The sequence below is a fragment of the Dicentrarchus labrax genome, unplaced genomic scaffold, assembly GCF_905237075.1.
Source record: "Dicentrarchus labrax unplaced genomic scaffold, dlabrax2021, whole genome shotgun sequence".
NCBI classification, from domain to species: Eukaryota; Metazoa; Chordata; class Actinopteri; family Moronidae; genus Dicentrarchus; species Dicentrarchus labrax.
In genome coordinates, this window is record NW_026136722.1 from 24,604,893 (window position 1) to 24,629,517 (window position 24,625).

At 40.9% G+C, this 24,625-nt stretch overlaps 1 long non-coding RNA gene across 1 annotated transcript; it reads right to left on the bottom strand.

The window, feature by feature from the left end:
* Positions 1–4,012: 4,012 nt before the first annotated feature.
* On the bottom strand, positions 4,013–23,982 carry LOC127357065 (uncharacterized). The gene is made up of 4 exons (XR_007882130.1): positions 23,929–23,982; positions 15,927–15,974; positions 11,837–11,892; positions 4,013–5,758 (listed from the first exon to the last, which is right to left on the bottom strand). It is a non-coding gene; the product is annotated as an uncharacterized LOC127357065 (long non-coding RNA).
* Positions 23,983–24,625: the final 643 nt, after the last annotated feature.

Genomic DNA, 24,625 nt, shown 5'->3' on the forward strand with positions numbered 1-24,625 from the left:
TACACACCAGGAGGCAGTAGGTGATGTAATTCATGTCTGTTCTTTTACAAGAAGAGGGAGGACAAAAGGTCACAAACCAAAAGTTGGCTGCAGAGGAACCTACAATTTTTTTTTTGGAAAGTGTGTTTGTCAGCAGGCTGTACTGTTGGGGTCAGAGGTCAGAGGGAGAACAGGGAGCAGAAGGTTATCAGGCCAGACATTCCTGTCCATCCAGTGCTAAGAAAGAAAGGCCAGGAGAGAAGAAAAAGAGGAGGTATTCCGCCATTATAATTGACAATTTATTTTCATCAGTTAAAACTGACAGATTTATTAGCATTTTGCAATGAAAAACTTAACACTTTTAAATCCCATGCAAGAGTACTTGCTTAATGAAGACTGTAGTTTAAAATAAAAAGAAAAAAAAAATCTTATAAAGTTATAAAAATGATACACATTTGTCCTTAATTCATAACTAATGCCTCTTTAGGTGTGATATTTTCATGGTGTTTTTCCACAGTATAAACTTGTCTTTCGTGAGTTATTGTGGCAGACAGGCCTGAACACCTATGACTGTTTGCCTTAGCTAACGTTGTGTACCCCATGACCCTGTGTCCTCAACACACACACACACACACACACACACACACACACACACACACACACACACACAGAGTCTGCATGCTGTGTTAGCCCGAGATAAACAAGCTATTGTGCCATGTTCTTTCAGCACCCTCTCTCTCTCTCTCTCTCTCTCTGTGTGTGTGTGTGTGTGTGGAAACAGGAACAGCTAAAGTGCATCAGCTATCCCCAACACTGGGGCGAAAGCAAGGGCACATCCATCACACAGAGACAACACACACACACACACACACACACACACACACACACACACACACACACACACACACACACACACAAACTCAACTCAATACAAAATGACAATGGACCAAACAATATTTAATGAACAAACATGTCTGACATGAAATCAATCAGTAATGGGGTAATAATAATTATCTAAGTCAAACTCTGCTGTTGAACCTGAGCAAGCAACACAGAGGCCACACACACACACACACACACACACACACACACACACACACACACACACACACACACACACACACACACACACACGTACAAAAAAAATAAAGATTATTTACTTGAACAGGCTGAAGCCTGGGTGCGGCTGAGGCAGGACATGAAAACAGCATTTAGCTTGACTGACTGTGGAAGGCCCGCACACCTTGTTACTGTCTTATTAAATGTAATAAAAGACACACTGAAAGAAAGAGGAAAGAATAGGATGAGTTTGAATTTTCAGAGACAAGTTTTATATCAACTTCAATACATCTAAGGTTTTCCAGCGTCTAGTGGCTGTTGGTAGAACTGCCTTTTATAGCACTCAGGCACTGGGTTCATCATTGAGTCATGGTGAGTGCTGTTGGACTGAGATAAACTACAGTTCACACATGGCACCAAAATGTGTGCTGCCGGTGGCTCCTTGCCAGTGACTTCCTGGAATCTTGTGGTCTTACCAGGCAACTACAGGGGATTCCAGGAAGGTGCCCAGCCCAGAAATAGACCAACACATGTCATTATTACACTTTGGATTTTGTATGGATGGAACAAACAAGTACAAACAAAGTATTCATCAGTGAGCTTTGGAGGTGCTGGTAGAAGCAGTTTGTTAACTTTGAAGTTCTGGGGCCTTACATCAAGTCAAGGTGCAGTTTTCTGAACTGTATGTGTTTATTTACCTTCACTCACCAAGGAATCATGAGTTTTACCAGTCTCGACTGCAATCGTTCCTTATATGAGAAACAGATAGAACAGTGAACTCAATTGGGAAATTCTGGACCTCATGATTTACATCCAGTGCCAACGTTAAATGTCAATGAAGGAAGCTGTGTTAGTTGCAGGAAGTATTCACAGAAATGTCCGATGGGGTCGATGGGGTAAGGTTGACACATGTGTCCTGTACCATAATATTCAGCCCAGTCTCACATCAAAGCGAGTGCAGTCTGGTAATTCTTACTGAAATCAGACCAGGACCATGTGAAAAGGTGGGACTGTCTGGTTGTTGGTCTGTACCAGAGTTCAACTGATAGATTTCACACCTGTGTAAAGGAACAGGCAAACTCACCAGTTCATTTGTACCACACCAAACAGTTTAGTGAGAGCACCCTACATTAGACCACAGATACAATGAGATTCATCCACTATTCTGTTACAACTGTTAAAAAAAATATATTTTGCAGGGCTTTGTTTATATAAGTGGCCTATAATCAAACAGCTCCATTAAAATGTCATAAAAAATGTATCAAAAGGAAATGCCAAGGAAGACCAATCTGCAAGCAATATTAATGTTGATATGTTGTTATTATGTGATTGCTTTGAGACTTCAATGAAACGTTCACACCGCAGACAGATTGCGCCTGTATTTAGTGCTGTCCACATGTGATTTGCTCACTCAAGTAGCGGTTAGTGCCATTGTGTGAGGGAGGGTCTGGTAGTCTGCACTGCTTCCTGGAGGCCAGACGATGAGGTCATGACCACAAGTTACCATCGATCAGCAACACTTTGACCACACAAACACCTCAGAGGCTTTGCCTGGGGAAACACAAGCCATTATAAGGCCTGAGGTTGCCAGGTGAGCTGACTTTATCCTCCTTTAATGGCTCCAGTGCAGCCGTGATCGAGATCTTTCCTGGTGCCTGTTACATTATTGTTGTTGGGTGAGTTGTAGGGTTGCCAGGTGTGGAGCTGTTCATTTCCCCTTTATGGCTCCAATTGACACATGATTGAGTTCTTTTGTCATTTTTGTATGTATCCTCATCATTGCCAGGTCAGTTTTAAGGTTGCCCGTTTACAGTCCCCCCAGTGCCCAGTTTGTGACTCACCATTGAGCTCCTCCTTTTGTCTTCTTATCCTGTCAGCTTCAGCCTTAAAGTTACCAGTGTTGGACTCTTCAATCTCACTGTTTGTCGCCATGTATTGCATGACTTCCCGTTTCTCTCGCTGTAGGTGCTGGGTCATTCGTTAATTGCCAGGTTTGTAGTAGTCCATCCTCTTTTTATGGCTCCCTGTGACTTGTGACTGAGCTGTGTCCTTAGTTTGTTTCTCTTCTCGCTGTTCTGGGTGACAATTACATCACTGTTTCTTAAAGTATGTTTTAGGGACTTACATTTATTTAGCAGGGTTATAGCTGTCGATTGAGCCTGGTCCGAGCTCCAAGGAGAGCTGCAGTAATAAAGCCTCTTACACTTCTACCAGTTTCTTTTAAACATACAGTGAAAATAAAAAAAACTCATAGGAACACTAGAAATCCTTGTGTTATGTGTTTTGGCGAGAATCTGGCGATATGATACATGATCACAATACAAGGGTTACGATTCAATATATCGTGATATACTGTGATACTGAAAGCAAGGCGATATATTGCGATAAAGAAGAAAACAGTGGTAATACAAATAACAACATATGAATAAAATTGTAAAAGAATAGTTTTTTTTTTTTTTTTTATGCAACCAGAACAGTGGGGTCTGCATTTGTATTTATCACAGTCACTGTTACATGTAACATCCTAGGCCTCAGTTTACACTGATATCTAGATGTTGGGGGTTCATCACAAGAATCGATGTGTTTTTGAGAATCAAAACAAAATATCACGATGCTCAAGTGTATCAACATTTTGTTGGGGTGTACAAAACAGACAGCAGAGAAATAAAAGAAATTGTAAAAATCTGAGAATGAGATTAACTTGACCAAATAGAGACAGAAAAAGACAGATAAAGAGGGGGTAGAGGGTAAAAAGTGGTCAAACTTTACCTTTATCATTCATTTTTCCTGCTCACTGTTCTCTTCTCACAATCTTGCAACCACTTATCCTAATACTGGGAACATCCAGGGATCTTTGAGATGGCTGTCAAAACCAAATGATTCAAATGGATTCAAAAACTTGGTTTTTATTGATTAAAAAAAAGCCAAAAAGGAAGATCCCTTATATGGTCTAATTAAACAATACAGCCACCAAAATGCAAACGGCACTTAAACCACAAGAAGACAAAATGCTCTGATATAAAAGTGTTTATTCTATAACAGTTCCAAACATGTGACTCAGGCTTTTCTCAACCTGTCTGTCCTCTTTCACAGGTTGACCTGACACCCTGTCCTGACACTATCACCACCACCCTCCATCTGTGTGTGAGTGTGTACAGAGATAGCCTAGCTCCTCAGAGTCAGGTTTCATTGACCTCTGTTGACCTTTGTCGGGGTCACAGTGAGGTTGGGCCAAGAGATGCTTGACATTTCTCTCTTCAACACCTGACCCAGCACATAACCAAGAGTGTGTGTGTGTGTGTGTGTGTGTGTGTGTGTGTGTGTGTGTGTGTGTGTGTGAGTGTGTGTGTGTCCAGCAGTGCCACAAGTCTTTATTTCTGCCCATGAGTTATGTGTGTAATGCAGGTTATCAGCCATGTTACAGTGTGCTGACAGCAGAGACAGTTTTATATGTATGACTCTACAGAGCTAACATCATGACAGGATGACAAATAGACTCAACACTGTTGGATTTAATTCAACTGTTCATCTACAAACCTTGATAAACTTTATTAATCCTTAAACAGAAGTGTCCAAACAAATAGTAAAATACATCCTTTAAGGATTCATACAGTAATTATATGAAAACAAATGATTAATTGCAACGGTTAAGACAAAAACTGTATGTCGAAAAAAAATCTTGCAAATGTAAGTAAAAAAAGATGTTACATTTTATTCATGCCATAACTTGTTTACATGGTAGTTCATTGTTAATGGATTTCACCCGGTTTACTGAGAAGACAAAAATGTCATGTTGTTAAAATTGCTGTGAGTCCTGTTGATGAAGATAATGAAACCTGACTCTGTAGGCCTTACGTTTAAAAAAAGAAACGCTTTGAGATGAAATGTCATTAAAAGCAATGGATATTTTGTGTGAGTGTAGAGCAGAAACAGGGTTGCTATTGTGTTAATGTGAAAAAGAATACTATTTTAAATGCAGGTTCACACTCACATGACAGTGTTACATTGACAGAGTTAAAGCTGCCATAATCTTTCTTTCTCCCTCTTCCTACTGGCTGTGAAGTGGGGTTACACTGTATGAGGTGGGGAACTAAATCCACAGTCCTCATTCTGTGCATATTCTAATGATAGACACATTAAGAACCAACTGGTAGTTGTGTGTAGGTTTTAAAACAGGCTGACTGCCAGGAAGTATCCGTCCACTGCAGTTCAGCAAAGATAAAGTTTGTAATGAAAAGACTGTAACTTTGGAAGATGAGCCAGTATGTTCGAGAGGAATTATTACAGTAATTATTAACTCTTCATCATACATCATCTGACATTGGCATCTGAATATTATCTTGTAGGGTGTGTTTGTAATATAAAAGCAGATTCCAGATTCTGTAACATTCTTTTTTCATCAGACTATTTGGCTAGTAGGCTAAAGAGGGATGCGCACACACACACACACACACACACACACACACACACACACACACACACACACACACACACACACACACAGCCCAGGGACAAACTCTCTGACGGTGGAGTGAGTTGGAGGCTGGCATTGTGTAGGCCTTCAGAGTGTGTGTGTGTGTTTGTAGGTGTGTGTGTGTGTGTGTGTGTGTGTGTGTGTGTGTGTGTGTGTGTGTAGGGTAGGGTCAGGGTGTTAGAGGTTGCGGGGAGGACAGGCGGAGGTGACGCCGCATCTTGTCTGCAGCACGGCATGGTGGGAAATCTGAGAACAGAGGAGGAGGAGGAGGAGGAGGAGAAGGAGGAGGAGGAGAGAGACAGAGTCAGAGACAGAGGGAGAGAGAGGTCAGCTTGTCATCACCATCATGTGGGTTATCTAAGATGAGAGGGGGAAGGGGGGGTGTATGGGGTGTCAATGAAGAAAGTGGCAAGATAGAGAATCAGATGAGAGGGAGGAGCGAGAGGGAGAATGTGTAAGATGTGAAGATATATTTGTATGTCAATAAACAGTTTATTCACAGGACAATTTGGGATTATTTTAAGTGACCACATATTTGATCATAGACACACCAAAAATTTAATTTATTTTGATTACATTTCCTTGACAACAGTGTCCTTTGCCAAAAAATTAAACATACTTTGTTGTATGTAATCCCACTGTGTTCCAAAGTATGAAATGTAAACTGAATATACACAGCTGAACCTAGTTTAATTCTATATTTCTTTTATTTCCAAGAAATCCCATGAAAAGACCAAAAAACCAACAATGAGTTTGTCTGTCTCTCAGTACGTTCTGACTTCCTGACTCTGTCTATGACTCTCAGTCCCAAGAACATTGGTTCCTAAGTACATCTTTAAAGACTGGGGCACAAATATGTCTCTAGTTTGATTTTTTAGAAAGAGAAACATTACTCAAACAGGCGGAAAAGTGAGTTTGCTGGGGACTATTTTCAGCAGCGTATTAATCTACATTTGGTCCTCTAGTGACTGTTTGGGGCAGCAGGACGGTGTATGCGGGATTGTCAAGATAAACTACAGTGTGTGTGTTCATGGTAATGAAGGAACATGTCGCCCAGTGCAACAGTGTGACTCACTGATGTGTTGTGTTGTTGTCCAAAAATAGTTTTTGGACAACAACGGAGAAGAGAAGAGGTGTTTGTTGTTCTGTCGATTAGCCACTAATCCTCAGTTAATAGAAAATGAAAGATTAAAGGATTGTTTACTTGATTTGGTTCCACCTGCAGCCTTTTTCCTTTGTTTACTAGATTTCTAAATTGTGCATTTTGTGTTTTTTGTCTAAGTTTGTAAATCTAATAATCGTCTTCTAAACAATAAATGCCTGCTGCATGCTGACAAAGGTGAAAGCTCCATCCTTATTCTTCTCGATCTGACTGCAGCCTTTGATACCATCGATCATGCCATTTTACTGGATAGATTATAGAACTGGGTTGGCATTTCTGGTACAGCCTTAAATTGGTTTAATTCCTACTTGACTAATAGAGTCTTTAATGTCTGCATTAATAATCATGTTTCCTCTTCCGCTCCCCTGCTGTATGGTGTCCCTCAGGGGTCGGTTCTTGGTCCAGTTCTGTTCTCCCTGTACATACTTCCTCTGGGTCATTTGTTCAGCCGCTTCAATGACATGTCATACCACTGTTATGCGGATGATACACATCTACTTTTCTGCGAAACCCAATAACCTGAATCAACTGTCCTCCCTCCATGAGTGTTAACTGCCACCAAAGACTAGATGTCTCTTAATTTTCTCCACCTAAATCCGGATAAAACTGAAATCATTTTATTTGGCCCCGATAAATTTGTCACTGCAGTTGATCAATTTATTGGACCACAACGTACTAATATCAAACCCACTGCTAAGAATCTGGGTATCATCTTCAACCAGCATATGACATTTGACCTTCATGTCACAAAACTTGTGCAGTCCTGTTTCCTGCAGCTACGAAATATAGCAAAAATCTAAAGATTCCTGTCCTCCAGTGATCTGGAACAATTGACTCACACCTTCATTTTCTCCCGTCTAGATTACTGTAACTCCCTCTACACATGCCTCAGTCAGGCTTCCTTAAAGGGACATTGTGTAGGAATTTCTCCCATCTAGCGGTGAAATTATATTTTGCATTCAAACGAATAGTGCTCTCTAGTGCCTCGCGTTTTCAAATGCGTATTGCAACTACGGTAGCCGTTATGTACCAAGAAGCCTACCTGTTGAGGAGAAAGCAGGCAACTTCAGCGTCCCATGAAAGTCTTTCTCCTTCAAGAGAAAAGCTACCCCGATGTTTACCCTCGTTTTTTGAATTTGACGGCCACGTTTCCTTTTTAATTCCCTTTTTCGCTTTTTTGGCGACGAGGATTCCTTCTCCTGTGGCTCGGCATAAGTATGATCCTCCATTATTAACTAAAGTGCTAGACAGGTAGACTAGTGCGTTATGTCCCTCTCGGCGATTATAGTTTTTCAAAATGGCGGAACGACATGGAAGCCTCCATGGACTTGCCTGTCCAATGTATATACAGATAAGAAATTCTTCGCTTACGAGGATAAGTCAGATCATTGGCAGAGGTAATTTTACACCAATGAGGACACATTTATGAATGAAGACATTGATTTTAGCTAATAAAAATAAAACACTACACAATGTCCCTTTAAATCGTTTACAGTTATACAAAATGCAGCCGCCAGACTTTTAACCAGAACCAGCCGTCGGTCCCACATTACTCCTGTCCTTGCATCCCTTCATTGTTCCTGTAAAATTCAGAATCAACTATAAGATCTTACTGATTACATATAAGGCACTTCATGACCTTGCCCCGAGTTACATTTCAGATTTCCTTGTTCCTCATTCCACTCCTTGGCCACTCCGCTCCTCAAATCTTGGCCTTTTATCCGTTCCACGATCTACCTGTAAATCTAAAGGTGACCGTGCCTTTGCTGTTCTAGCCCCAACATTGTGGAATAGTCTTCCCCAATCACTTAGATTCACTGAATCTGTGAGCAGTTTTAAGCGGCTGCTCAAAACCCTCCTCTACAGGCAATCCTTTTTATAGATCTCCTTGTTTGTTTTCTCTTCTGTCGTGTCTCTTTTAATTTATCCTTCCCTCTTGTTTTATCTTCCTTTGTTTGTTTTTACATGCTCTCTAGGTTTGTGTTTGTGTGTGTAATGTTTTATTTATTTGTTGTTTGGAAAGCACGTTGGATCTCTGTGTCAAAAAGGTGCTATATAAATAAAGCTTTACTTACTTACTTATTTACTTTAACTGCCTGATTACATACAATACATACATAATTATTGCTCAAGGTAACCGAGATGGAACATGGGAAATGCTTTTAAAGAAGTAATTTCTTTATTTGGGGATGTTCCTCTTTTACAGGTTTGTTGTTAGGGAATCTTAGCCAGTTTGTTTAATTGATCAGACAGTTGGTATAGTACATTGACTTCCTAAAAAAAGACTGAAGTGTTGAAAGGTGGGCAGCCATGTTTCAGCTCATAGATTCAGACATGAAGGATGAATAGCTACGCAGCGGCTGCTAGAGCAAAATAACACAGACAAATATGAGCCAACATTAGCCTGCTGCTTCTCACAGTGATCCATTCAGCACTGCATGCTGGATGCCAGAGGAAACATTAGCCTTCTGTAGCGCTGCAGCATCCGTCCTCCTCGTTAAAGCCAAGAAACCCAGGCGATAGGACGCGAACCTCATGCAGGAGTTTGAATTTGCCCTGAGGCAGGTGAGCCCCGCGGTGCAGGTGAGCCCCACGGTGCAGCTCGTCCACAGGGCTCTGCGGCCTCTGCTTCATTCATCACCGGGCTGACACATTCCTGCTGTCTGCCTGAGGCTCACACTCACACACACACACACACACACACACACACACACACACACACACACACACACACACACACACAGCAGGCTGTTGTACTCCCACACAGTGCCATACGGTCAAACTGACAACCCTGCTCACCCCAAACACAGAGTCCATTCTGTTTGTTAGCCGGAGGTGAAGAACACTGGGATTCAATGTCAGTTGTTTTTCAGGAGATAGATGGTTTAACAATTATGAAAGTTACAGAGATTTCTGCAGATGCCCAAACTGAAAAATTAGCTAGATGATAGATGAAACCTCATATGTGACACAAACGCTGTTGGGGTCAAGGGTTCAATTTCTTGTGTCTAGAAATGAAAACAAATTCTATGCACATATAATAACATATCTTCACAAACAACCTCAAAGCTCAAAACTCAAAAAGTTTTTCTCCTGTTCCTGTTGGTTTTTGCTCACTCTGCATTTTACTATTTTAATTACTTTTCTCCTCATGACTGTCAGTGCAAAATGTCAACAGTTTGATTAACAGGAACTCACTCCCATGTGTACTGTTGATTTTTTATGTGAAAATGAAACCTGTACCTACGACATTTTGACTGGAGACTACAGCAGTAGTGTACACGGGCTGGCAAACAAGCAGGGGTTAACTAACCCATACTGAACTAAACTAAATCGAAGTTGACCACAATGAAATGTCTGGGTTCTACAGACCTGGGATACCACTACATCTAAATGTTTAGTCTTCACCCTCCTCACCTGAAAGGCCAACGGACTGAGAAAAAGAACATAATGAGGTTGAATTCTATTTATGTCTGTTCAACAAGGTGGATGGGATTCAGAGGTTGTCTGGCATGTTTTTTCTTTTTAATATATTTTGTGGGGTACCCACAACAGCTTTAATTTAAAAAAAGCCTCATAGGTATCTTTCCGCTCTGTTTTCATACCACCAGAATGCTTCATTTACATTACACCCCCTTATATGAGTTCTGTCTCAGAGCCTACCGTCCCACTCTGAGGCCTGGTTATTATGCTCTCATTGTGCTCACTAATGCCAGGAGAGAACTTGTAATCTAAAGAAGTCATACATGGAAGTGTCAGTAATCTCCAAAACCTCGTTGTTTTGACCATTTGGTTGCCTTGAACCTGGATGCTCCAGTCATAATTTAATCCTTTCTATCAGCAGTGGATAACAGGATTAATCCTCTGTGGAAGTGGAGCCAGGGGCATCATAGGCTAAAGTCTGGCCCCCCCACATAGCACCATATTTCAGGACATTCTTTTCTTGTGCTGAACCATTTTTCAACTGCCACAGCTCCACTGGGGATGTTTGTGCATTGTACTGGCCCTCCACAACCCACTCTGCGTTCACCTCAAACACTGCTGTGCTCTAAGGGGGGATCAAACACATCCTGCTGCTAAGTTTTGTCGAGTTTTGTTTCACATAGAAAGGAATGGGAAGTGAGCTTGGGTCTGACTGCGTCATAAACAGTGATGCTAAAATCAGTTGTTCATCAAAGTAAGAACAGAAACAGGAACCAAACGCCAAACAGCAGAAATTCAGGTCAAAGCTACAAAAGTAGTGAAAGCTGCTGCTGATGATAATAAATAAATAAATATAATGACTTTGTTCATGGACACTGGATAGATTTTAGATATTGGTCATAAGCAAACATCATAATCTGACCAATGCACAGTGCCATGTCATACAGAAAAACCTGAACCCCCCCCCCCATGAACATTATCAGGCTCCACCGCTGCCACTGTGCTCCACATGAAACTGAAGGTTCACAGTGAACTCTGGCAGTGTTAGATTCCAGCTGTCTTGGCAAATTGAACTACTCAAAATATGAGAAAGTACCTAAACTAAACTCTATACTGAAAAAAAAAAAAAAAAAAAAACACCTTAACGATGAGCTCCATTTTGGTTCAGCAGTTTGGCGTTGATGAACGGATTCCACTCTGCTGACCAATGAGCAGTCAGGAGCGTAACTTCCTGGTTTCAGGTTATTGGCTTGTACACAAAGAGAAAGGCAGATGCTTTGGCACATGTTCTACCAGCAGCATGTAGAAACAGTGCAAGTGTCTGTGTGTGAAAGAAACATGACTCAGTGTGTATGGGGTGTGTGTGACAGCAGTGTGTGTGTGTGTGTGTGTGTGTGTGTGTGTGTGTGATGTGTGAGCAGTGTGGAAGACGGATGAGTGTGTGAATTCATCTGACTTCCTGTGTACCAGTCAGCTGGAAGCTTTTGACTTGATTAAAGCCTTTGTGTGTGTGTGTATGTGTGTGTGTTTGTGTGAGAGATCGCGAGAGACAATGAAAGACACAGAGTAGACAGAGCAACATGGAGAGACACAGTTTGTGTGTGTGTGTGTGTGTGTGTGTGTGTGTGTGTGTGTGTGTGTGTGAATAGATGAAAGTATGATCAACACGCACAACCCTGAGTATCAGAGTACGCGTCTGCATGTGGCGTGTACAGTAAGTGTGTGTGTGAGTTACAAACCAGATGCTGCCTGCTGGGAGAGACAAGACTGTCTGGCACAAAGAGATGAACACCACCTGGACCAGAGAGAGAGAGAGACAGAGTGTCAAAAAGTATTTTTCACCAATCATGACACCCTAAGATGCAAAAAGCAAACTGTGTGAAAACAGTGAGAGAAGTTTGTGTTTCCCCATCAGGAAAGAATTACATGAATAAAACACAAGTGGATACAGGAAGTAGTTTGACTTTGAAGTGACAATATGTGAAAAAAATACATGACATTTTTAGTCTCAATCTGTGTCAGATATACAATCTGAAGTGTATCAGACTGAGCAGTTAATACTTGGTAATATACAATGGCACTTTGGAGAGCGTGTTCTATTATTTCATGCCATATTCCAATTGGTTGGTTTATAGGTTCGGGTCATAGCAGCTGTCCTAAATTTATCACACTGTCAGTATTTGGACACAGACTGTCTGTGGTTGCCAAAGCTCTAAATCAGCTGTCGTTGGACCTGTCTCACAGCGTAATCTGGGACTGCTGTTTTTGTCTGACGACCAAAGATTTTAACATGATGCCAGCTTTTGTCTGTAAGTATGTGAAGATTGGCAGGGCTGCTGGGCAGATAAGGCCATTTGCATAGTTCTTTAGCCAAGCTGGTAGCGTGGCTCCAGGGATGACATGAACTTTTATTGAGAAATTCACGGTCACTAGAGAATAAATTGATCTCCTGACTTTTCATCTTGAGCCATCAGCAGGTTGACATTTGTGGTAATGCCTCCACAATGGGATGGACTGTTGGTACAATGTGGAAAAAATGCACATCCAAAAAACTCTTCAACAGGTGCTGGATTTAACAGGAGACATGGTGGCAAAACGTATAATCTGTACTAATTAGCAGTGAATAAAAAACATTCTAGGAGCAGAGGCTAGAGTAGTAGCCATGACATTTATTGGCAGACATTCATGTTTCCTATTCCTGTTAATCAAACTTCTAATTTGTTCTTTACATTTATGACCAAATTCCTGAAATTTACATTCCCATCAGCCTCAGCTGTTCTTTGAGTTTACTACTAGTTAGCAAATTCTAACATGCCAACAGGCTAAACTGAGATGCTGCACATTGCAAACATACCTGCTATACATATGCATGTTAGCATTGTCATTTTGAACTTGTGAACATGTTAGCATGTTTGTGTTAGAATTTAGACATGTAGTCCTGTTTTGTTTTTTGTCTTGTTTTCAGTCTCAATGTGATTGGCTTCTCTGTTTACGTCCTTTGCCAGGAATCTATGTTGATGCCTATTTTTACGTAGAAAAGGAAAACAACTATTTATAGGCACAAGTAAAATGGAGTGCGACCATATTACTATATGCATGTGAAGAATTATTATCAAATATTGTGTGGCTTAAATGTCCATCAGAGTCATTGTATCTCTTCTATCTTCTTACTAAAGATGCAATAATGATATGTGCGACATAACCTGCACACCATATCTGGGAGTATACTGTATACTCCAACTGGAACCAGTCTCAGACCACCTCAGACAGCTGGACTTGGTAATGTTTGAGTAAAGTTTCTTCGGAAGACAATTGTAACTAACACTAGCTGCGAGTAAAAAAAAATAGTAGAGTATAGGATAGGATCCAAGTTAATGCTAACATTAAATGTGCCATTCAAAATTAAATTGTTGTATATGGTGATATTGCGTCTGTCACTGTAGTCACTTTACCGTTAATGTCTCAAAAATACTATATATACCATATATAATATTGTCTTTAAAATGTTTGTACTTTATATTTGTATGTATGAGATCAGAAAATGTACCACAATCATACCCTGACACTGACAACACAAGACAAGTTCATGTTTTCACTTTTACATGCAGACATAATTTGTGATACAGTCCATAGGACTTTTTTTTCTTTTGTTTTTGTATTCCTGGAAGCTGCATGTATTATCGTTTGATGTTTTATAAATAGTGGTGTCTAGTGTAGCGTTACACAGAAATATAACTCATGAACTAACTAACTACTGCATAGTACTGGACTAACATTATCTTGTCAAACAGGCCAACATCACCTCCATTTTACCAGGTTGACCTTTTTTCATAGGTTAGTATTTCTTTCACACCTAACCTGCAATATTAAGCTATTTCTTTCACAGTACATTAATTATTCTTAAAGTGCTGAGTGCAAAACTGAATTGTTAAATAAAATTCTTATAACAACATAGGAAGTGACCTGGGGTCCCCTGACTTCAGGTCTGCAGCAGAAATCAAACATAGCAATCAAAGGCATGCAGAAAGACACAGGGTTCATATTGTAGCTATAACCTAAAAAGTAGGTTTTCTGGCTACTTCACTCAGCACTTTAGTTCAGCTTCAACTGCTAATATTTACTGTCATTAACTAATATTTCAGCCTGAAGCTCCCACCACATTTCAAATGCTGCACCAATACAAGTTTTGGGGCAATGAAACCAAATGTCAGCAGTAGGTATACTTCAGGGGGCCTGGGAGATGACGTCATTCTGTCTGTGTGTGTGTGTTCGCGTGCCTGAGTGTGTGTGTGAAGAAGGGGAGGAGTCTCTCTGTCCCTTAGGTCTATTGCGGCGCTGTCCCATCAATAACCTTCATATTGACAGGTGAAGGGACACACACAGACAAGCAGGGACACCCCCACAGTGTGACGACTCTCTCTGTGTGTGTGTGTGTGTGTGTGTGTGTGTGTGTGTGTGTGTGTGTGTGTGTGTGTGTGTGTGTGGGTGTGTGTGCGTGTGTGTGTGACAGTCTTTCTAAAGCAGCAATGTGAATGAGGTTTTCAGGTTTAGGAAACATCTATGTCTTCAGCTCCATCAGTGAGCAGGTGGTCAGTCCAGTCTCATCTGCCTTCCCCTCTGTCACACACACACACACACACACACACACACACACACACACACACCAACAGAACAGCTCTCTTGGAAAGGACAGATGTGTGTACTCCAGAAAGTGTACACAGAGGGAACATCTGTCAGGCAGTCGGCATCTCTCATGTTCTCTCTCTCTCTCTCTCTTTCTCTCTCTCTCTCATGCTGTGTGTGTGTGTGTGTGTGTGTGTGTGTGTGTGTGTGTGTGTGTGTGTGTGTGTGCGACAGTTTTATAAGAGTGAATGAAGAAACAGAAAGAATCACTGTGGAAACTCAGTCTTTTATAGATAGTTTTATGTTTGTGTGTGTGTGTGTGTGTGTGTGTGTGTGTGTGTGTGTGTGTGTGTGTGTGTTGCTGCGGATAATTAAATGCCAATAGGGGAGAGAATCTCATTTGCAGTGAAGGTCTTTATAGCAGAGTTCCCATGTCAATCACACACACACACACACACAAATGCGCACACACACACACACAAATGCGCACACACACACACACACACACACACACACACACAGGTTAACGAGGAAATTAAGGGAGAAAAGAGAAGAGCAAATGAGAACAAAGGAGAGGTTTAGATAGAAAAAGAGAGAGGAGGAAGTTTATGAGAAGGATGTGTAGGTCAGACATGAAGGAGAAGAGAAGGAGGAGGACAGTAAGGAGGAAGAGGAGAAGATAGAGGTGAGGAAGAGAATTTAAGACAGGAACAGTTTAAAGAAGAGAGGAGGAGGAGACCAGGGTGTAGGATAAGAAAAGTTACTTTGAGAGAGGAGGAAGTCAGGGAAAATTAGTTAATACAGGGGGTAAAAGAGGAGGACAAACAACAAGAGGAGAAAGAGGAGGAGAGGCTGGAAGAGGAGCATATCAGAGAGGAGGTAGTCGGGGAAGAGGTCAGGGAGGAGCAGGAGGAGGTGTGCAGCAGTCAGTCCTGCTGAATAATCTAAAGTGACAGTTAATTTAACTGCTGACCGCCTGTGACTCTACTTTCACACTCTTTGTATGATACAGGATACTGAGCACACATTCAACCATTGATAACCTCAATGACCATTAAAGCTAGACTGCTGACCACCAGTAAAGGGTACGTAGCAGGTTGTTAGTGTTGCCGGAAGACCTGGAGCTGCAGTTCCTGTGGAAAAAAGGGATACAATGGGATACTTTTTCATTTCTAGTTTGTAGCATACACTGAATGAACCAGTTACCTGATGAGGTAACTGTAGAGGCTTCACAGGTCCAAAACGTCGAGAGACCTGACCAACAAATTAGAGTAGATTAGAGTTCAAGTTAAAGTTAGACTGATCAGAAATGCCTGAACAGTGAACCTCAGCAAACCCTGATCAAGAGAGGACACCAGCAGTATGACGTGCTACAAAAAAAAATTAACTAAATAACTCAAATAAATCTTTTTCATAGGCAGATTTCATAAAATATTTCTTCCCACAGTGACTATGACATACCTCATGATCAGAGCTGATACTGAGCACACACATCTATTTGGATCACTTATGACAAAGAGACCCGTGGTAGTAAAACAAGACCCTACCTGACCATTAGAGTTTAATTTGAACCGGGTGGTCAGAACCGCATGGACTTGTGAAGACCTCTAAATTGGAGCTTTTAAGGCCTCAATATGGTCTTGATTAAAGTGTTGGTCAGATCAGCTCCTTTCGCCTAAATTGGTGGGCTTCATCCAGCAATCTTAGTAACGTTCTAAAATAAACAGCTATTTGGATGATTCCTTGCATAAAAGACACTGAGTCTGAAAAAAGTTCAGCTCCACCTTTAAATGCTGGACACCACACGGTTGTAGTGTTGTTCTTGTGTTGCCAACTCAAAATCCATCAAAAGGCTCTTTTTGCTTGCTCCCTCAGTGTCCCTCTGGTAATCCCCAGAGCTGTCCGAAACTGCAAAACCGATGCTGCCGGGTAAGCTATACCAGCCTGTGCAAAGAACAGCCATGCTTGCCATTCTTTATCTCTGTATTCCTGCACTGGAGGTTAATGTTTTCAGTCTTTCCTCTCATGTGCTTCTTGTCAGCCCTGTTCCCATGGCATTGTTAGTTCCACCACAATTATCTTCTTTTCTCCTGGACCACAGCCCCGTATCTGTACATCTGAAAACTACAGCTTCCCTCCAACCAAAACCATCATCACCTATGATCTTGCCATTTGCAGTAGAGTGAGTAGGCCTTTGGGACATACCTGGCTCAGCTCCCTTACGCATTGAGCTGACTGGTCTGAAACTATATAAACTATAGTTATATCATTCTCTTCAAAGCCACCAGACTGCTTTGACAAAAACAGTATATTAGTAACTCCAGAGTTCTTAAAATAAACTAGACCAGGTGTTGCTTATCTACCCGTGCCTTGACTATTTAGTTAACATGTTAGTTTGGATTTACATTAATCTTTTAGAAGACCAAAATCACACAATAACACAAACCAACTAACCGGATGAGGCAGCGGTGGACCAGCAACATCCCTCTTAAGTGAGGCAGAATTACTGTTTTTGGCAATAGAGTCTGGGGATTTTAAAGAGAGCTGAAAGAGCTGTCTGATAGCAAGTAAATGAGTTGAAGGTATTCTAAATAGAGCGTACACTTAAAGTGATATTGATTTTTTGTGTGACTAAAATACGTTTTTCTGCTCCCATCCATACATTGCTTAGCTTCTGTGGTGGTACTTCTGTCTGCTTCCTTAAACTGCTTGCGTGCTGACCGTCATACTGTGAGTATATATAGGTAAAATGTCTCATACAGGCTCTTCAAAAAATCTAACTCATTGGGATATTCTGCACTGTAACTGAAGATTTTGTGAACATACTATGCTTTGCTTAAAAATACAAACAATCTATCTCTCTCCCTCTTGCAGTGGGAGGGAGGAGAGAGGAGGGAGAAGTGAGGGGATAAGGAAGAGTAGAGCGAGAAAATGTGGAAAGATGATCTAATGTTAATACATTCACACACACAATTAACACTGAGCCTGAGAGGCCATCACGTTTGTTTCTCTCTCTCTCTCTCTCTCTCTCTCTCTCTCTCTCTCTCTCTCTCTCTCTCACTCTCGCTCTGTGTGTGGACCTGTGGATTGATGTGTGGTCAAATGAAAGAGGAAGGCTGGTGGATCGCGCTTGAATGGAGCTTAATTTACATGCTAATGTGTGTGTGCATGTGTGTGTGTGTGCGTGTGTGTGCGTGTGTGTGTGTGTGTGTGTGTTATAGTGCTGTGGATGATTATTTTAGTCTGGATCAATGGTGAGATGAGCTGACACTGCCTCAAAGTGATGTCACTCACAGACACGCAGTTGACAGGTTTTACAAAACTGACCAGTCATTCTACCACAATGTCCAAGATTGTGTTTCCAAGGGAGTCACTCCTTATCTCACAACCTCTCTCAGACTTCAGACTCTCTTCACAATGGAGCTTTTGACATGTCATAACAGCAACAGCGTAGGTGTAATTAATTACATTAATGATAGCTGCATTCCATATGTCAGCTCCAGGTAGGTATTATGGATGCAGGTCATTGTCAAGGCTTACTGAGACGTAAATGGAAATGAGCCATCATTAATGTTATTTAGTGACACCTGTACTTTTCCTGGAATGACAAGCACCCCAGTTTCATACTAATTTTTACCCAGGGTTTGAGTAAGTGTTTATGTGGAACAAAATATCTTGATTTGGGTAATAGGAGAATCATATCTGATATTTGATTGGATGCATGAACGGCTCTGTTGGATCGCCACCAGAAACCTGCCTTTGCATCCTGATTCCTGCATGTGGTTAGGCTGTGTCTCATATGTCACTGTTGACTTTTTCAGTATTAAAACCAATTCCACCATCTTTCCCTAACCTTAAATGTACTAAAAGTATTTTTAACTGGTTATAAAACAGTCTCAGTTTAATAATGCCTCTGTAGGACCTACATAAAGAAACAAGACCATCAGCGAGTAGATTGGCTGTTTCTATATAGTTAATCTTAATGCCTGCGACTGGATCAATGAAAAGGAAAATAAGAACAATAGGAGCTGTGTGTTAATGTGGTTTTACATATATATTGTCAGCAGCAGTACTGACCTCCACTACTGTCATGGACCCACCTGATCATCTACATCCTAATCAATCAATCAATCAGCTCATCAATCAGCCAGTGTTTCCTCACTGTGTAATTGTGAGCTTAGGGAGGATGTACACAAACTGCTACTGTCTGGATTACTAACATGGTAGACTCAATCAGCTGTTGAGATATAAATATTAAGTCTAGTAATACAACAACCTTCCTCTCTGCAGTAATACAAGTATTAAACAGTGACGTCTTCCTTCATTCCTCCCTTCGTTAAAGACGGAGAGGGTGGAAGAACAAAAGAGGAGATGACGATTTCAATGAAGACAGTGAGGAGGGATGGCACTGAATCCACTGTTGCCGTAGCAACTGAGAACCCATCACCCACTCCCATCAAGGCCCCCGACCCCTCATTTACAGTCGGATCCCGTCAGGTCCCGACCCCGGCCGACACCGTAACCATGGCAACCAGGCAGATGCAGACACGGAGTGAGGCAAATTGCAAGGATAGATAGATAGATAGATAGATAGATAGATAGATAGATAGATAGATAGATAGATAGATAGTTTATAATTGTGAGCCTGATTGAGCCTGCATCCAAACAAAGAGTAAATGTTTTGGCTCTTCGGATGCATCTTTTGTCTTAAGTAGTTCAAATTATCAAAAGCCACCCAAACCAAATAAAAAGCAGCCCAGCTGGGTGGGAAACCCACTCAGTCTGGCAACAGAGACTATCAGTTCAGGGTTTATGCACTTCACTGATAAAGCAGAGAATTATACAGAGTTACAGTCCATGACATGAGAGTTACTTCTGTCCATATACACACGCCCACATGTAGATAATTCATTTCTTGATCTCTCGCTCTTCATTTTTCAACAGGTTAAAAGACTATTCACGACTTCGTACTGGCAAAAAAAGGATGATGGATAGGAAGGAAAATCACTGTTGGTTCCATGTCAGTGTTGTAGTTCTTACAGCATGATCAATAATATTTTCCCAAACACATTTAAATTAAGACTGAAAAAAATTCAGGAATTTTTTACTTTTTAAGACCCCCATGGACACCCTGTCTCTCTTTGGGGACTCATTAAGATGACACTGGAAAAAATATTGTAATAGAGTACAATAGAAAACATAGTTAGTGGCCAGTTTACATCACTTGGTGGGAAGAAAATTACAGACTATAGACGGACTCATGCCAATAGTCCATTCTGCAAGTGCAACCACAATGAAAGTGAAAAATGATTTGTGGGTTGTTCCTAGGTCCATGCTACACCCTTACACCAAGTTTCATAAAATACAGCCAGTAGTTTTTTTTGTAATTTTGCTGATAGAAACAAATGGTCAGTGTTGTTGGAAGATTGTGGTTGCAGTTTATGAACCTTACAGGTCCATGACAGCACACAAACTCTGATCTCCTGCAACAAAGTCAGGTGCGGTACACACTCATCTTTAACTCCACTCTCCACACCTTTACTTTTCACCATACTACATAAAGGATGCACCACTTCCTGCATTGACACAAACATAATTCCTAAGGTACGTAACCTAGTTACAGTTTAGTGAAGGTCACCTGAGAACAGCTTTCAATCACTTTATATTTTTATGCACATTTATATCTTGTGGAAGAGCCTCCAGGGTTGAAATGGTTTGGTGGATAACTGACTTCTCTCTCATTTGGTGACTTTTTTTCTTATCCACACATGTACTTAGTTGTATTTTCTTATTACCCTAACCTCAATGATAAATTAGTATGCTCCAATTTGGTTCCACAGATTGGGTTCTTGCAACCCTGATGGCAATTACAGATGTAATGCATATACTCAATACAATAGTGCTTACAAATGCATTTATTTTAAGTATCCCATCTCTGGAAAAAAAATCCAATCCCAAGAATCATCTCCTGTATGTGGTTAGTCATCAACTTTATCACTTGTCCTGGTGGAAAAGTCTATGTCGCTAAGACAAAAAGAGAGTTAAGGATAGATAGAATAAGCTGAACATCACTGCTAGATGTGATGAGGGCTGGGACTCTTTATTGGTAAGGCGAGGGGAAGCCTTCTCAGAACCACTCAGAAGCATTTCTATCATGGTTTTGGGCAGAGAGAGAGGGGATGACACACAGCAAAGGACCGCAGGTAGGATTCGAGCGCTGGGCCGCTGCAGCAAGGACTCAGCCTCGGTACATGGGGCGCCAGCTCTACCCACTGAACTAACCAGGCTCTCAACTATTATGGATTTTAACAATACAATAACATAGGTGTTTGCTTTTGATTTTAAGTTTTGAAAGGTTTGGACTCCCCTGTCCTATAATTTTCTGTGTCAGAGGGCAATGGTCACATATATATAAATATTTCTGTTGATATAGATTCATATGTTGTGGATCATTTCTCCAATTTGGATATAAGATGTTTATAGGATTTTTGTTTGTCTGTGTTTTTATATATATATATATATTTCTTTGTTTTTCTTTTTTTTGGCCAATAATTTGCTGCTTGGCCTTCCTTGAATTGCCCTCAAGTTAATTTCCTCAAATTATAACACCTGTCCTAGCTAATGTAAATGCCAGTCAAATGACCTGCGCGCCAGCACCTCACTAGAATATTTGTGCATATTCCTATTTTCTGTGTGTTTTTATATAGACAACTCACTTGTACCACAAATGTCTTTACAATTTTGCAACAGGGTCAACTTGTCTATGAACAGAACACACCTAATTTCACTTAATTGCAACACTATATAATTATTAAAATCAATAACATTACACATTTAAGTCCAGCCTCTAATTCAGACACAGTACAGAGTGCCCCCTAGTGTTGTTCATGAGTACTGCAGGAGGGGGCTGGGTTCACGACTGCAGTGGTGTGTGTGTGAGGTGTTAAGCCTCCTACTCAGTGACAGCACTCAGAAGACTCAAGAGGCTATCTCCTTTTCCCTGTCACACACACACACACGCACGCACGCACGCACGCACGCACGCCCATACGCACACACACACACACACACACACTGACCCTCAGCTCATATTGTGGTTACAGATTTGCAAGCTATCAGTGGGAAGCAAGCTGTGACCTAAGAACTCTGACTCTATCCTGCAGAACTGATCTGATTTTAAAAATCAGATTTCACATCAACTTTCTTAATCATGATCATTCATTTATTTAATACATAAATGGTGTAAAAACCATATTAACTTTTGTGTATATAAGACATTTTATCTACAACATCACTGTAATGAATATAGTTTTTTCACATACTTTTATCAAACAGATCATAATCCATGTAGCACGGTATAGAGACGGCTAGACGAAAGAAAGAAAGAAAGAAAGAAAGAAAGAAAGAAAGACAGACAGAAGGAGTTCAGCATTATCGACCACATTCTCCAACGCTTCACAAAACTTTACTGCACAGCCATACCCTGGGGCCCGTTGCCATGGCAACACAGTGATGGAGAGAGTGCAGGGCTGATGTCAGGGTCACCCAGAGTGTGAAGAGAAGGAGGAGGAGTGTTTGTGTGTGTGTGTGTGTGTGTGTGTGTGTGTGTGTGTGTGTGTGTGTGTGTGTGTGTGTGTGCAGGGCTGTGAACAGGGGAGGTTTTGCTGAGCAGATCTGTCAGTACCTCTTTGGAGTCTTGCCAAACACACACTGCTCACTATCCCAGCTCTGTGTGTGTGCGTGCGTGTGTGTGTGTGGTGCACCAGTCACTGTTAGCCCCCGCCATCAGTTTTCAATTAGGGGGTTAGTCAAACTGAGCTAACCTCCATTTCCCTCCATAAAGTACATCACACAAGCATTATTACACTACATATTGCATATTACTGCTGTGTTATTGCAGTGGTAGGAGGACTACATGTAACCAGTTTTGTTAATGTAAGCTGTACTTGGATCTGTAGTAGTAGGTGTAGTGGTGGCAGGATTTGTACAAAATGTAGCAGCTTGCGTGTCTGTGTCAGCAGCAATGTAGTTTGGATACAATTTACCTACTATGAAGCAAGGAGACATCTGAGATTGCAAAGCACCACACACACACACACACACACACACACACACACACACACACAGTCCAAAAACCTTACACGCTGCACTGCCCCCCACTGGTTGATTGTGTTAATAGCAGCCACACTGTTGCTTCCCCTCTGTATGAAAACTCCTACTGAACTGCACTGCTGTGTAGTGCATCAGTTACTGACACGATACTGTCAAATCCCAACAGTGATACTACTACCACTGATACTAATCATTTATTATACTACTAGTAGTTTCAGTAGTTACTACTGCTGCTGCTGCAGAATCAGAACTACTGGCAAATACAAGGAATTAGACTTTGTGTTGCTCTCAGTGTTCTTACACAGTTCCAAGAACAATTTTCAGGATGATTCAGACGTAGACATACAGCTAAAGACAAGGACAACAAAGCTGAACAGATTGATAAACATAAACAATATTAACTATTATGTACAGTATATACCAGTAGGTGAATTATGCTGTTCTTTCTATAACCTCATTAGTCAAACCATGTGGTGTTATATTGTTTCACATTAGTACCAGTGCTAATTATTGCACCTGATTTTGGTTTAGTTTTAGTCTTAACCTTTTTACAAAAATATTTTACCTGTAATTACATTTTAGTCATTTGATTACCGTTGCTTTTCGTCTAGTCTTAGTAGACAAAAAATAAACATTTTAGTCTGGTTTAATCTGTCTCATTACTGTAATGCATTTTCTTTTTTGTTACAGCCACTCGCCTCTTTATTGTGCACAGTTACCATGGTTACAGTTGTTTATACCCAAATGAAATAGTTCACACACAGTGTCCATGTGATTCTGCTCTGCAGTAATAACAACGACTCTCCTCAGTAAATCCAGTTGTCATTACAAACTGTGGCTGCAGAGCCGCTAACTCTTTGTTGTTCACTTGACATTTCTGCAGCTAACTGCACTCTCCAATGCAGAACAGCTTATCATTCATTCACCTGTTCACTCAAATACTGTTCACTGTGTGAGTGAACTTGAGACAAGCAGTTAGTTCCTTAAAGGTCCGGTGTGTAACATTTAGGAGGTTCTATTGGCAGAAATAGAATATTAGCTATGTTTTCATTACCATATAATCACCTGAATATAAGAATCGTTATGTTTTCTTTACCTGAGATGAGCTGCTTTTGAATGCAGTTGCCATGGGTCGCCTTCTGTGGACTTGAGCCGGCCTGTTTCTACAGTAACCCATGTTGTGGCCACAGTGGTTTCTCCCTCGTGCTAGGAATAGAAGGGTGAAGCGAGTGAGTTGAACTCTGCAACTACACAGATAGTTGCCACTGAATCCTACACACTGGAACTTTAACACGAAAAAGTGGCAACTAAAAGTAACACTAACGTTCCCGCCATATATTCTATGGGTCTGGATAACGACTTGTTAGCTTACTGCTATATGTTGGTATGCTGGCCTGCCTCTTTTTGTGTTTATTTTCAAGCTGTGTTGTTGCCACTACTAATTTTCAACGGGATTTAGTCCAATCTATCTATCTATCTATCTATCTATCTATCTATCTATCTATCTATCTATCTATCTATCTATCTATCTATCTTCTCTCTCTCTCTCTCTCTCTCTCTCTCTCTCTCTCTCTCTCTCTCTCTATCTATCTATCTATGAATCACAGTACTGTCCTCATTAATCAGTGTGATCACAAAACATTCAGTGTTGCACAGTGTGAATGTTGCAGGCCAAACAAAGGATGGTTTGTTCACTTTCATAGAAAAAGAAACTTTTGACCTTGTGTCCTTAAATATTGAGTCAACAGTTTTATCATGCTTTGTATGTAAAAGCCATTATGTACATAGTACCT